We start from the raw sequence: 15,941 nt of genomic DNA, 5'->3' as shown, positions 1-15,941 counted from the left end.
TAGTTTTTCAAAGGACAGTTATAGTTAGGGTGACCAGACAGCAAATGTGAAAAATTGGGACAGGAGGTGGGGGGGTAATAGGAGCCTATATAAGAAAAAGACCCAAAAATCAAGACTGTCCCTATAAAAATCAGGACATCTGGTCACCCTAGTTATAGTCAGGCTGTATGATGGAATTGCCCACAGGAGAAATAGTCATTGCCTTCTGAGGCTGGAGCCAGTACTCCATGCAAAGATCCAGCTTTTCAGCAGACTGTATCCAGGCAACCAGAAAACATGTTAGCTTGAAAAATCAGCATGCTGGTAAAATCTGAATCTGCATTTCAATGAGGTCCATCCAGTCTAGCTCAACTGATATGCTGCAAAGAGGTGAGATTTGCTTTTTGTCCTTAAACAAAATCATTCTGCCAAGATGCAAAAGACAAGCTGGTGACTCAGTATAGAAATCATTCTCTGTAAGAGCGAACAGATCTTCAGCTACCCTGGGCTTGCTTGGTATGGTTTTATTAATTTTTAAGAAAAGGAAATTTCAAAATGGTTAATATTTTGTTTTACAGCAGTCATGTACCAAGGAAAAATTTATTCTGTATAAATAGCCAACAGTGCATTGCAAAGAGAAAAGGCTGATGCCATAGCAATCTGTGAATGCCTTATATCAGACAGGATCTCTCTCTAATAAAAATGCTGCTATATATCATAACATGGCCAGACTTCTTCAAAACAACAGCCATTAAAGGGAGAGAAGAGTTATCTTCTTTCCGAAAAAAATCAAGTGAAACACCCTGTACCATTGCAAGGAAAATGACATTTTTAATCCACCATTTAGTTAACTGCATTAAAAAAAAAGTGTTGGCAACCTGTTCAATACAAAGAATATAATGTAGAGTGTGATTAATATAGGCAGGGTGTTTAGCGTACTCCTGATTAGAACAGGACTGGGTAAGCGAGGTTCTGTGGCCTGCAATGTGCAGGAGGTCAGTCTAGGTGATCATGATGGTCCCTTCTGGCCTTAGAGTCTATGAGTCTGGAGGCCGGGACTCCTGGCTTCCACTCTCATTTTTACTAATGCGACCTTAAGCACATTGCTTAGCTTCATTGCACCACATTTTACTCATGGCTGCTCCTGTACCCAGAGTTGGGGGGGGGGTGTCACATCCTAATAAATGGAGCAAACTGGTGCCCCCAGTGCACCAGCCCCTCTCCACAGACTAGGTGGGAGCAGAGGGAGAGGGATAGAGGAAGGGATGTAGCCTCTGTTCTTCCCAACCCCCATTCTGGGGATTTGTTCGCGGTCGGGAGGAGGAGCGGATATCCCCATTGATGGGCTGCTCTTGGGCTCTGCCCTACTATCAGCCACATAAGGTGTGGAAAGGCCCTAGGTGTGCTCCCACTCACCAGGCACATGCACACTTATGCCTGGGCTGATCAGTCTAGCCCAATATATGCATTAAAGGAACATACTCCCGAGAGGCCACACCTGCAGCACTAGGACTAGCATGCGGCTGCTTGATGGAGTGACAGATCACAGGAGGATGTGCTTATAAAGAAATAACCAGCATTGCTTTTTCTAGCTTTGCCGAGGAACTACCGGGGATGGGGCGGGGGCAGGCAGGCTTTCACTGCTCTGCTTAGCTCCTCCGTGAGGTTTGGTTTTGTGTGTCATAGGAGTGGCCCTGAATACTGGTGAAACAGCATTTGGTCCAATCAGGCTGTGGTATTAGCTGGCGCTAGTCAGCATAGCCTCACTGACTTCTAGTGGAGCTGTGCCAGTTTACTCCACCTGAGATTATGGCCCCCCACCTTTCCTGGAAAGGCAACGGACCAGGTGAACCAAAGGTTCTGGTACACGTGGGGTTTCTGAGCACAGTGGATATTCTTCAGCACACATATCTCAATTTGGAACCCCCTGGATCCTAAAAGGCCAAGGACTTTTCCTGGATGTTGATCTTTAAGCCAATCTTAAAGATCTCAACGGAGCTATCAGTTATGCGGGAGGCACAGAGCCTAGCTAAAGGGATAGTTATTCTTTTTGATGAAACTTTGAAAGTGACATGCGGGAGGATACGTTGCTTTGGAAAGGTTCAGTTAAGCTCCCACGTGCTGTTCTTGTGGTGAGATATATGACCTATAACAAAATATGTTTGACAGTTTGGCAGGCTGGTGTTGGGGGAACAAGCATATTTTACTGTTAAACGGTTTGTTCTGTCTCAGTTGTAAGACCTGGGTTTGTCACAATTGGCGAGAGCTTTAAAACAGGCCAGACAGCTAAGAACAAAGCTGGATTCTAGCTAAAGCAATGGAGGTTTTAAGCAAAGTACTTTCACAACCTCATATGGTAACAAAAGGGGCAGTAAGGCTGATATATTTTGAAAGAACACAAAGGTTACAAACAGGTTTGCAAGAAAGTCTCTCCCTGTGTTGAAAATATAAAGGTCAGATTCTGATCTTGGCTACATGGATATAAATCTAGACAGGGGCGGCTCTAGGCATTTTGCCGCCCCATGCACAGCAGGCAGGCTGCCTTCAGCAGCTTGCCTGCAGAGGGCCTGTGGGATGTCCACCGAAGCCGCGGGACCAGCGGACCCTCCGCAGGCAAGCCGCCAAAGGCAGCCTGCCTGCCACCCTCGTGGTGACCGGCAGAGTGCCCCCCGTGGCATGCCGCCCCCAGTGGCTTGCCGCCCCAAGCATGCGCTTGGTGTGCTGGGGCCTGGGGCCGCCCCTGCATCTAGACCACCACCATTGAAGTCAATGGCTGAATTCTCATTTACACAAGGGACCCTGGATGCTATGGCTGCACAAAAGTGGTCTTAAAGTGAGCGTAAATTACATCTATGCATGCTATACATCGCCCCAATGATGTAAAATGGGAGATGACAGCGAGGCCCAGTTACTCCAGACTAGTGCTGGTCAAGACTTTTCTGCTGGAACAGTTCTCCATCAGAAAATATTGATTTGACTACACCAAAACATTTCCTGAGAACGTATCGAGTTCACCGAAGTTTTTGACAGGACATTGTCATTGTGGATCATTTCAATAAGGTTGAAATGTTTCATTTTGATGCTTTCATTTTGTAATTGTCTAACAAGTCAAGGTGATTCAGTCAAAACAGTGTTTAGGCAAGGTCGAACAACATATTTTGGTACATTTGTGCTGTGAAAATTTGAGGTTTCAACTTTTCAACCTGACTCGGTGAAACCAAGTTTAAAAAAAACAAAAACAAAAAAACCTGGAATGCTCCACAAGATAGGAATTCCATTCTTTTACCTGCTCTATTTTAGATTTACACCACCATAACTGACCTCAGACTCTGGCCCAAAAATGTGGATCCAGGAGATGGTGTGTACTGAAGAGCACGGGGTGAATAGCTCACATTTAAATTCAGATCCATTCAGAGGGGACCTGGTCATAATGATCTAAATTCTGATACGTTGTGTGGCATGTCATGTGGTGAGTAACAGCCAGTGTCATTTACTTAATGGAACTGAGGAGTAAGATACCCAACAGGTAAGGGTGGCAGAATCTTAAATTCTGGCTCTCTCTCATTCTTGAGTTCTCTGTGGAACTCGTTAGGGCGCTCCATGCAGAGCTGATGGCAGGGTATACTCCAAATACACCGTAATAAGAGTGTTACATTAAGAGACAGGTCTTTCTAAGCACATGCCACATAACAGATTGGAGTGCAGTGCCAGTTTAAAGAAAGCGACAATGCACTGTCAGAACCTGTTATATGGGGGGGATGGACGGCTCAGGTCTGCTTTGCATCCTGCTGACACTAACTGAGCTGTGAGATACCATGGTCCAGGAGGAAAACAGTGCAGTGTATGCTCTTGCCACCCAGCTGGTGACATGCTATCTGCAAGCAGCGATACCCCATCCTTTGAAAAGGCCGTGTGGGTGGATGAAGGGAGAGGCCTGGGTGGGTTTTGGTTACATAGGAGAATGCGCCCTCTGCAGTTCTAACAAGTGTATGATTGTACATATGGCATCAAGTGGGGCTATTTGTCCTAGAAGCCTCTGCAGTTTTAGGAATCTCATCTCATTTTGTGCTTTGCTTTTGGGATTGTACAAGAACATAACAGCATCATGTTTTCATAGACTTACTACCAGGACTGAGGAAGTTCACTGACACCCCAGCCAGCACCTGCTGTCTGCAGCTAGGATTTGAGACGGCTGGGTTAGCTGGACCATTTGTGTAGAGGCCATAGCCTAGCTGTTCCTTCAAGCCACCAGTGCTGTAACTTCTCACTGGCTATAATGACAGAGATGCTTCTAATACTTCAAAGGCTTCGCAGATTGCCAAGGGCTCCCTTTATAAATAGCTCAGCTCACGGGGGGAAAACAATATTTCCCTTGAGGGCTTGCATCACACAGGGAAATTCTCAGCATTTTGCATCAGTGAAAAGAATCATCATCCTCAAAGATTTTTGCATTAATTGAGAAGAGCAGGGGAAGGAGATTTTTGCAGATGCTTCTCAACATCTTCTCCAGCTGACCAATCACGCCGGGGTTTCTTGCTGTATCCCAAATCTCACTCTAGGGGCACCTGGACCACAGTTGGTGGGTTAAGTGTGCAGAATTTCAGGATCTCAAAACTAGCTGTAGAGCTACCTGTGCATCCTAGCTGAATTGGAACAGACTTTAGTACATTAGGACACTGGCCATGCCAGCCAGTTCAGTGGCTGCTAAGTTCTCTGTGAATGAGGAATCAGTTCCATAAGCTGTTTACACGGCAAAACACACTTGTACAGCACATTAAACCTCGAAGGCCCTTCTGTGCATAGGCCCTTAAAGAAACATTGACACGTAGTAACCCACAAATACATTCAGAATCTCTCTTGCCTAATTGCAAATTAGCCCTATGGGGCTTTGCTGGAAAGCCCAACCACTGCAGCCACTTGCTACCACTCTGCTCATGCTACGCGTGCTGGATTTGAACCCATGGAGCAGAGTTTCCAAAGTGGTTAACAGTGAGGCTGCTCCTAGCACTCTGCTGCACTCCAGAGGTAGAGGCTTCCAGGAGATGTAGAGCACAATAACTAACAAGAGCTTTCAAATGCTGTGGCCAAATACGAAGAGGAGAGGAATGGAGAAACAGATGGGGTTTGCTCCCCTTTCTGTACCCTCCAATTCCCTGCTGTTTGGGAATAGATTCTATGGTGTGCTTTTTGCTTTCTCACTCATTACAGTGCATATTGCCTGGTGTGTTTAATGGTTTTTCTCTGTTGTTTTTCCTGCTGTTTCAGTGACAGATGTCTCTATTTTAAAATCCAACATATTATGCAGTAAGAATTAATCCCAGGGATTTACATCGCAGGCGTTTGTTTGCTTGGAAGCACCAACCTGCTTACATTTTAGACATGCTGGTAACTTGTCTGAAACATTGGTTCGTTCTCCTCTTCTTGAGCATGCTGGGCTTCCAGTTTTACTGTAGCTTCAAAACAAGCATTAGCAGGGGTAGGCAACCTATGGCATGCGTGCCAAAGGCAGCACGCGAGCTGATTTTCAGTGGCACTCACGCTGCCCAGGTCCTGGCTACCGGTCCGGGGGCTCTGCATTTTAATTTAATTTTAAATGAAGTTTCTTAAATATTTAAAAAACCTTATTTACTTTATATAAACTAAACTATTGTATGTATTATAGACTTATAGAAAGAGACCTTCTAAAAACGTTAAAACGTATTACTGGCACGCGAAACCTTAAATTAGAGTGAATAAATGAAGACTCGGCACAGCACTGCTGAAATGTTGCCAACCCCTGGACTAGCGTTTCATGGCTAAGCAAGTTGCTCTCTTTTGTCCGCCGGCAAGCAGACGACAGACTTAGAGAGGAGCTCCTGGTATGTGTGTACCTTATGGAGCTCAGCATGGTGCTATATAAGTCATTCATTGGTTCACTTTCTTCCCACAGGCTGCTCACCAGACATTTAAATGAAAATCCTGGGCCTCATGCTAGGAGATGCTGATGCTTTCAACGTTCGCTGGGGGTTCAACGTGTGTCTACAGTTGAACGTTTGTTCAGTTGTGGTTTAACACACGTGAATTAACACGACTGTAAATTCCAGACAGAAAACAAACATTATTTGCTAGTTGTGTTTAACCCTAAGCTGGGAGCAGAGATGTGTGCCCTGAAACAGCAGCAAAGAGTCCTGTGGCACCTTATAGGCCTGGTCTACACTAGGCGTTTAAACCGGTTTTAGGAGCTTAAAACCAATTTAACGCCACACCCGTCCACACTAAGAGGCCCTTTATATCGGTATAAAGGGCTCTTTAAACCGGTTTCTGTACTCCTCCCTAACGAGAGGAGTAGCGCTAATATCGGTATTACCATATCGGATTAGGGTTAGTGTGGCCGCAGATCGACGGTATTGGCTTCCGGGCGGTATCCCACAGTGCACCACTGACCGCTCTGGACAGCAATCTGAACTCGGATGCAGTGGCCAGGTAGACAGGAAAAGCCCCGCGAACTTTTGAATATTTCCTGTTTGCCCAGCGTGGAGCTCCGATCAGCACGTGTGGTGATGCAGTTAAAAATCAAAATAAAGAAAGAGCTCCCTCATGGACGATGCGGACGTGATCGCTGTAAGGGCAGGCAAATCTGTTCTATCAGCGCTCCGTTACAGAAGACGAAATTCAAAATCATTTTTAAAAAATCTCCAGACAGATGCCATAGCAGGGACTCAGCGCACTGCTGCGTGACAAGCGTAACGGAAAGCCAAAGAATCAAATGGACGCTCATGGACTGGAGGACTCAAGCTATCCCACAGTTCCTGCAGCCTCCGAAAAGTATTTGCATTCTTGGCTGAGCTTCAAATGCTTCTAGGGTCAAAAACAGTGTCCGCGGTGGGTCAGGGCATAGCTAGGCAATTTACGCACACCCCCACCCACCCCCAGAAGTGAAAGCGAAAACAATCCTCTCTTGACTCTTTTACATGTCACCCTATCTTTACTGAATGCTGCAGATAGACGCGATGGTGCAGCACTCAACACCAACATCCTTGCTCCCCCCACGCCATGGATGGCTGATGGTACAATATGACTGGTATCCGTCCTCATCATCAGCCTATTGGCACATGGGGCAGTGCAAAAGGACTGGTAACCATGCTGACTAGCATCGGTAAGGTCAATCAAGGGCGCCTGGTCCTAATTTTTCATGGTAGATGGTACAGTATGGCTGATAACCATCGTCATCATAGCAACAGGGGGCTGAGCTCCATCAGCCCCCACCCTTCATGTGTAAAGAAAAGATTCAGTTGCCCCTGGACTAGCAGAGGGATGCTGGGCTCCTCTCCTCCACACTCCTTACTGTCCTGCCTGGACTATCATAGCAGCTGGAGGCTGCCTTCCACTCATATCTCACTAACAAGTCACTGTGTCTTATTCCTGCATTCTTTATTACTTCATCACACAAGTGGGGGGGGACAATGCTACGGTAGCCCAGGAAGGCTGGGGGAAGAACGGAATCAACAGGTGGGGTTGTTGCAGGAGCACCCCCTGTGAATAGCATACAACTCATAATTTCTGCAGGATCAGACACAGGGCAGCTGTGCTCTCTGGTTCTATGATACAGTGGTTCTCTAGTACACTTGCCCATATTCTAGGCAGGACTGATTCTATTTTTAGATACCAAAAAGGAGGGATTGACTCAGGGAGTCATTCCCAATTTTGGCTTTTGCGCCCCTGGCTGATCTCAGCCAGGGGCACTTATGACAGCAGCAAATGGTGCAGTGCAGAAGGACTGGTAGCCACGATCATCTTATTACCAATTTATGGTATGGTAGATGGTACAATATGGCTGGTAACCATCTCTGCTATCATGCAAAAGCAAAAGCATGCTGCTGTGTAGCGCTGCTGAATCGCCTCTGTGAGCGGCATCTAGTACACACACGGTGACAGGCACAAAAGGCTAAACAGGCTCCATGATTGCCATGCTATGGCATCTGCCAGGGCAATCCAGGGAAAAAAGGCACGAAATGCTTGTCTGCCGTTGCTTTCCCAGCGGAAGGAGTGACTGACGACATTTACCCAGAACCACCCGCGACAATGATTTTTGCCGCATCAGGCACTGGGATCTCAACCCGGAAATTCCAAGGGGCGGGGGAGGCTGCAGGAACTATGGGATAGCTACGGAATAGCTACCCACAGTGCAATGCTCCAGAAATCGACGCTAGCCTCGGACCATGGACGCACACCACCGATTTAATGTGTTTAGTGTGGCCGCGCACACTCGATTTTATACAATCTGTTTTGTTAAACCGGTTTATGTAAATTCAGAATAATCCCGTAGTGTAGACGTACCCATAGACTAACAGACGTATTGGAGTATGAGCTTTCGTGGGTGAATACCCACTTCGTCGGATGCATGCATCGGATGACGGAAGTGAGTATTCACCCATGAGGGCTCATGCTCCAATATGTCTGTTAGTCTATAAGTTGCCACTGGACTCTTTGCTGCTTTTACGGATCCAGACTAACACGGCTACTCCTCTAATACTGTCCTGAAACAGACGTTTATACTGACTACACTAGAATTTATAGTCATGTTAGCCAACACAATTAACAATTCAAGGGTAGTCATAACCTAGGGGCCTTTGAGAATTGGGCCTGATCCTGGGAGATGCCCAGAGATCCTGCAACTCCCATTGAATTCAATGCTCAGAACCTCTTAAGAATAGGCCATTGATGCCGGCAAGGACTTTTTGCCCTAAAAATCATGCAAACTGTTTCCTTTTTGTGGTGGCAAACTAGCAATTATCTGACTATAAAGTGCAAAACTCAGGTTTGCTGAAGTAAAAAGTAGAGCATCATCCCAGTACAAGCTCCAAGAGGAATTATGGCTATTGAGAAAAAAAAATATATGTTTAGCGAGAGTACTTAAAATTCAGATGAGTCAATCACTCCCTCTCTGGAAACTATTACCCACGGATGCTATATACAACCCTCCTGAGTACTGCTTCATGCTTCTGCTTTGCAGATGAAAATATCCCACTAACTGCACAACAGTAGGGATGAGAGCAAGACTGGATCAGACAAATCAGGTCACAGCTGTCTCAGCTGCAGACTGTTATTGCGCCACGCAGGAGACTTTGGATTCTCTCTTCCCTAGGCTGGCAAAGACCGAACATTTCGGGGACGACACATGTGGAGGCATGAGCCAAGCCCAACCAAGTCAATGGGAAGATTTCCATTGACTTCTATGGGCTTTAGATTGGGCCCTTGCAGTGCAGAGGTAGAGAGACAGTTGCTGCTCAGCTGCTCCGAGTAGCCTTCCCTTCTAACAGATCTAGAGAACTCAGATATCAATTAGGGTGACAAGATGTCCCGATTTTTGTGTCTTTTTCTTATACAGGCTCCTATTACCTCCCACCCCGTCTCGATTTTTCACACTTGCTATCTGGTCACCCTAGGATCAATGGTCAAGTACTCTAGGGTTTTCACATGGGAGAAAACAGCGATTAGTTTGTAGCATTCTCCATCTGAATCCTCCCATCTAATTAGACAGTGGTGCTCTGACTGTGTATTTCAGCCCCCACACAGCGTATCTTTATATAGTACTGTGCAACAGCAGACCAGCCTAAGGGCTCTATCAGTCATCCAGGGAGGACGGGCTGCAGTGTGTGGATGGCAGGTTTTCTATTCTGCACTCAGCTGTAGTATCTGAGCACCATACTGTGGGGCTTCTATGTGATTGGGATCATAGTGTTGGTAAACTGTAACTCGGTGGTCGGGGGAGTGGGATGGGCACATAATCAAATGCATACATTGGGCCAAACACCACTCTGATTTACAGCCTTGGGGAGTCAGGACAGAATTCAGAATGGTGTCTTAAATGGGACAAAAAGATCTGTAACTTACATTAGTCATATGGCATTTGTATAAGGGTTTGATGAATTGGACTTATGAGATATAGATTGGTAACACCACAGTGGCTCCTTTCCTCTGGGTGAGAGAGGTATTTTGTAGGCAGTATTGTAGTAGGTATGACATGGCCCATGATACAGTACAACGTGCAATTTGAAACCTACCATGTGCTACAGCCCTACATCCTGTAAGAGTTGCATAGTGCTGTTAGCAGGACGTATTTTGAAAATATTTTTATTTAGTAAAGTAGCCAAAGGTCAGATTTTGTTTTTAATTAGGCATTTAGGGCTCATGGCTCAGTTACACCAACCTCATGTTCAACATAGCAGCAGTTGGGGAGGCAAAGGTGGCTCTGAGCTACTTTCCTGGCTCCCTCATCCTGGTGCTGGACTAGCCCTGGGCACAACCTAGAGCGGCCATAATGTTGTTCTAGTTTATGATCGTGTAACAACTCACTCACTCTTGCTCCTCCATTTCAGGATCATTGTAGCACAATGCATTCATGCCAAAACCCATCTAGGGTATGCCCCCTATGTGCAACTGGGGTACAGTAGGTGGTATAAGATTGTGTCTCTGGAGTTCTCTCAGTAGGGCAGAGTTAAGTTCTCGTACACTGCTGGAGCAGCACAAAAGAGTGACTCTAAGCCAATAGTTCTCAAACTTTTGTACTGGTGACCCCTTTCACATAGCAAGCCTCTGAGTGTGACCCCACTTAAATATATAAAAAAGTGTTTTTAATTTATAACGCTGTTATGAATGCTGGAGGCAAAGCAGGATTTGGGGTGGAGATTGACAGCTCACAACCCCCTGAGGGGTCCCGACCCCCAGTCTGAGAACCCCTGCCCAAGGCTGAGGTTCTGGCCGATAGTTGCCATGATTGCAACACCAATCAGAAATTGCACATCAAGTGACTAATTAGGTTTATCTGTGCACACGTCTAAATTGCACTACAAGTGCAAATTAGGCTCATGTTTTGCATGAACAGTTGCATACTTTAAAAAAAAAATTCTGCCCCCCTAATTCTTTCAAAACCAAAATGCATTTAATCTGCCTGTGCGATTTTTCTAGTCAACATATAACAAAATTATTAAAGGGACTATTATTCAGGTACCACTTTTAAGCATAGGTGTACTGCGACTTCTATTTTGTGGGGGGCAGCATCAGTCAGGCCAGTGAGGCCACGTGTGGGGAGGGGGCAAATTCCACGCCTGCCGGATGTTTGCCGTTCAAGGTAGCAGTGCCCTCCTCCCCCAACTACGCCCATGCTTTTAAGCTGTTTGCATAACTTACTCTGTTTGGACAAGCAAACAGTAGCAGTGGCCACATTTTAAATCTTCTTTTTCCAAATACCCTGACTTACATCTTTCTGCCAGGATCCACCCCCACCCTGTAGCCGCAGTATGCCATGTGCTTTAAAAATATAGCCCAGTTAATTCAATTGGCAGTCACAATTGTTAGATGACTAAGGCTACATGGCAGAACATACAGTAACATTCACCCTCTTCCTTCTGCTCTTTAGCCGACTGTTGTCACAGAGCAGCAGTAGTTGCTCTTCTAGGTTTTTCAACAACAAGATGTGTCACCCACACACCACTTTATGCTCCTAAATTACCCAGGGAAAAACAAGCTCATGTCTTTGGTGCCCACCTTCTAATTTTGTATACAGGCTTCTACTAACAGGCAAGCAACTCCCACCAAAGATTTACAACTACCCATAATTGTACATTGAAAACAGTACTGCAGCGCCTGTCTCAGTGAAATACACCAATGACTCAAAGGCCTGGCATGCACCCTCTTTACAGCTACTAATAGGAAGGATGAAAATAAACTCCCTGTTGAATTGTGCTTGATGTTCTGATAATAGAGATGCCCATTTAAAATTCAGGCATTTCCTCCTGATGGTCAGCGTTGGCACATGTCTCATAGGAGCACCAGCCCTCCGGTACTTTATGTTGACATACTGAACTCACTTCACTTTTCTATACATTCTAGCACACTGTTTTTTCCCTAGCGCAGAATAAGAATTTTATACAAGGGTGGAATCAGGGACACACCCAAATGGGTCCCCCGTAACCTTCCTGAGAAATTCACTTTATAACACTTAATACAACACCAAAAATACATGATTGTTTGACACAGGTGGCTCATGCAAAGCCAGAGTCATCTCTCATTGTCAATCCAGAGTAAGTCTAATGAAATCAGGAGAGTTCACTCTCAGTTTACATTGGTGTAAACGAATGCAGAATTTGGCTCCATGGTCTTTAGGGAAGCATTGATAATAGGCTGACTTTAAAAATCTTCAGAAAATCCTTGCAAGAGCCATTATTTTTCTCAGATCCTTGCACTCAGGGGCGGCTCTAGCTTTTTTGCCACCCCAAGCATGGCAGGCAGGTACCTTTGGTGGCTTGCCTGCAGGAGGTCCGCTGGTCCCGTGGATTTGGCAGCAATTTGGCGGCGGGTACACCGAATCCGCGGGGCTGGTGGACCTCCCACAGGCAAGCCACTGAAGGCTGCCTGACTGTTGCCTTCGCAGGGACTGGCAGGGCACCCCCCACAGCTTGCCACCCCAGGCACGCGCTTGGAGCGCTGGTGCCTGGAGCCGCCGCTGCTTGCGCTTAAAAAAAATACTTATTTCCTGTTTGCCTCAGGCCTGTGAGGAAGGCCCATCCTCTGGTGAAACAGCTCACATGGGTGTCATGGTGCCCAGTGTGTTTCCTGCAAAGGGTGTCTCAACTTTGCTAGCTTCCCTTAAACTCTAGCTCCTACTCCTGGCTGACATATGCCTATACCCCCGCCCCCCCCACACACACCTGTGCAAATGTCTCTCTTCCAGATTCCCAGCTACAGGAGCATATTTGTAAGACACGGGGTGGGTAGGAGGGCGACTCAAAATTGTATTTTCCACAATTCAGTACAAATGAGATGCCAATCCATCTCAAGGAAAGATCTTGCTAGATCAAGCAAATCTCTCAACTGAAGAAAAACAAAACTCTGTGCAGGTGAGAAGTCAGATGACGTGGACCAGCACATTTTTACACCAAATTTTGCAAAACCAAAAATATGGGGGCTGCCAGGCTCTGTGTTCAGGCTCTGCCTGTCTCCAGTAACCGCAGCAGCAGCTTTCAACAGCTCCGTTTGCTACAGTGACTTAGGAACAGAAGGCCGGCTCCTCAGCTGGTGTAAATCACTGTTGCACTCTTGGTTTCAATGGAGCTCTGCCTATTTATGCCAGATGAAGATCCGGCCAACCCTTTAACATGCCTTCTGCGCATGCAGCTGCTACGCCTCAGATCATGTCATAATCAAGTGTCCAAAGATCCTAGCCAGGATACATATCCTGCAGATGGATGGTGCAGATCCTGTGAAGAACTCAATTTAGGGAGCACCAAGGAAAGTGCACGAGGCAATTTCCTCCCAGGTCTGAAACACGCTGGCTCCACTCTCTCATAACTCCTGCCTGGAACTCGATTAAAGTAACCAGCAAATCCCTGGAGTGCTCTGGGTGTTTATCACTCTGTCTGATTGATCTGTAGCAGCACAACGTCATTCACTTTGGTACCCAACTAGTCCTCAGGTTAATTCCCTGCAACGTGAAGAGACAATCTCTGTGTGTGAAGTAAGTATTGACCTATTGATTGATACACACATGCACCTACGTGTGTATTGCTGAACCGACCATATGTGACCTGGCACTGGAGGAGATAGTCAATTAGTGATTTCCCCTGCAAGCTGGAGCCAGTGACTGTACATGCGTGTTCACCCTGCGACTTCTGCACATTACCTTAGCTGGGCCTCAAACTGGGAATCTCGTGGTAAAAGGCAATGACAGCTCTACCAAGTGAGCTGGTGAAGTATCTCTCACTGACCGAGCTAGAAGGAGCTATGGTAATTGTCTCCACAGGCAGCCTGGTCTTGCATGGCTGATGCTTTCACCGGTGCATCAAGAGAGAAAGAGCAGAATCAGTGTTTCCTTCTCACTGTCAGCAAGCGGCCTCTAGGAACCTCACAGGATTCACATATGCACATTAAGGGGAAAACAGCCCAGAGCCACCTCCAAATTCTCATAAATTAGCACAAGAGCTGTATGATTTATTTGTTTAGTTTGACACTAAAATGTTTTTCCATTGTTCATTTCATTGAAAATTTTTTTTGTTTTTGTTTTTTTGAGCAGCCAGAGAACTAAACGTTTCATTTGAATTTCTAATTAAATTTTTTAAAATAAAACTGAAGTAAATTTCAAGACAGTCATTTCGAATTAAAAAGATCAAAACATTTCATTTTGAAATAGGGGGAAAAAAATTGTTTTCCCTTTTTGAGACTTTTTTCCTCCCCGACCAAACCAATTTGGTGAAATCAACACAAATTCATAAAATGTTGCAAGTCTGCATTTTTCAGTGAAGAGAATTTCAGCTGGGAAGTGTCACCATCTCTATTCAGCATCTGAATTATACTCACACAGTGCTAGTGCGATTTGGCCCATGCAGAGTGGGTCATTGTGCAGGCCAGTTTGTAATGACGTGTTTGTTTCCCCTTACTCACATGCATAGCCCCACTGACTTCAGTGGAAATACGTCTGAGAGTAAGCAAAGGACTTGGCCACGGGTGGGTCCAAACATATGCATATGCAATTAACTGTTGGCTAGTGCAATTTTGCTTCGTTTTTATGAAAATGTGGCCCTGAGCATTAAAGTTGGATTTTGGTAAATAGCAGAAGAACATCTGGGTTTTGATGGTTCATTTTGACCCATGCCAGATTAATGTGAGTTTTGTAACCTCTTCTGAGCTTCAGAAAAATCATAGTTTTCTCATAATGGGGAGGGGTGTGTATGTGAAAGAGTAACATAAAGTGCTTGCATTTTGGATCAGATTATTTGGTCTTTATCAAACTGGAGTTAGTTACCCAGAGATGCCCAGCCAGATTTGCTATGGTGGTCACAAGGAAATACCACTGGAGCTTTGCACATTCTGCTCAGTGTTTCATATGCTAGCTGCATTTTGGTAAAATAAAGTACATAGGCCGAACGCTGCCTCTCTCACACTTGTGACAGCCCTTGAGATGCTCATGGGTGTAAGTCAGGAAAGAATTTGACTCCGAGCTAGATCCTCAGTTGCTTTGAATCACCATCAACACGTCGATGAGACTACACCACTTTACATCCGCTGAGGATGAGGCTCAATAGATGTTACTTTCCTGAAAGCTCTCAGAAACAGGCAGGTGTTAAACTGAATGAAAGGTAACTTTACATCAGAAATGGCTGCTATGTATGGTCCCTGCCTCAGTAAATAATTCAGATACTGACACTAAGATTTCAGTGCATTTACAGTACATAATGGGCCCAGATTGGATGCTCTTTCTGGTGGTCAGAAATAGGTAGGTGTCTAAACTTAACTAATCAATGTGAAAATCATATTAACAAGGACAGCAGCTCTTCCATCCTTTACAACTCAATTGAACTCTTAAAATTTGGTTCTTCACCCTTTCAGGGAGATCTTGCACAGACACTACAGTTAGTCTGGCTAAGTCCACTGGCTGCTCAGTTTCAGCCTCTTCATAGGCTTCAACTTGGTTGCCATCTTGTCCTCCAAAATTACAAAGCAAGAGCTCCCCAGCTGTGGCCTGAAATCTGCTTTTAGCCTTTAAACTGCTGGAGATTTAGAGCCTACAGAGGATATTAACATTTACTGTAACAAGTCCTCATCTTTGACAGCACCTGCTCCCTCTAATAGTGGGTGGAAAAAAAAAACCCCAAGTCCCCAAGAGAAGTCATTTCTCAGGCCAAGTTACACTTGACTGCCTTGCACAGAGAGGAGATTCTAAGGCAGTGATGCTGCCATCCTGAGGATCGAGCTGATCTCTTTTCGGGGAGGCTCACAGAGCTCAGGGAAAATGGGATTATTTTTTTTTAAAAAAGGTTGAGGGGAAAATCCAAAGAGTGCTACTGAGTTCTCAGCATGGACTACCAAGTAGGGAAGGGATGGCTCCTTGCTTACAGAGCCTGAAGTGGAATTCTCCCCAGCAGAGATGTTAACAGGTTCAGAACACAGACCTAGGGTTGCCAACTTGGGTTGGACAAATTCCTGGA

General features: G+C 45.6%; 1 protein-coding gene and 1 long non-coding RNA gene across 10 annotated transcripts in view; one reads left to right on the top strand and one right to left on the bottom strand.

Annotated features, from left to right (window-relative positions):
- PHACTR3 (phosphatase and actin regulator 3) overlaps positions 1-15,941 on the top strand; it is a 165,121-nt gene that overhangs the window by 134,613 nt on the left and 14,567 nt on the right. The window lies entirely within an intron of this gene.
- The window catches only part of LOC123348564, an 82,410-nt gene that overhangs the window by 65,566 nt on the left and 903 nt on the right, over positions 1-15,941 (bottom strand). The gene's annotated exons all lie outside the window — the stretch shown is intronic.

This window comes from Mauremys mutica, chromosome 13 (assembly GCF_020497125.1).
Source record: "Mauremys mutica isolate MM-2020 ecotype Southern chromosome 13, ASM2049712v1, whole genome shotgun sequence".
NCBI lineage: Eukaryota > Metazoa > Chordata > Testudines > Geoemydidae > Mauremys > Mauremys mutica.
Note: the sequence above shows the minus strand (reverse complement) of the source record. Positions and strands in the feature narration are given on the sequence as shown.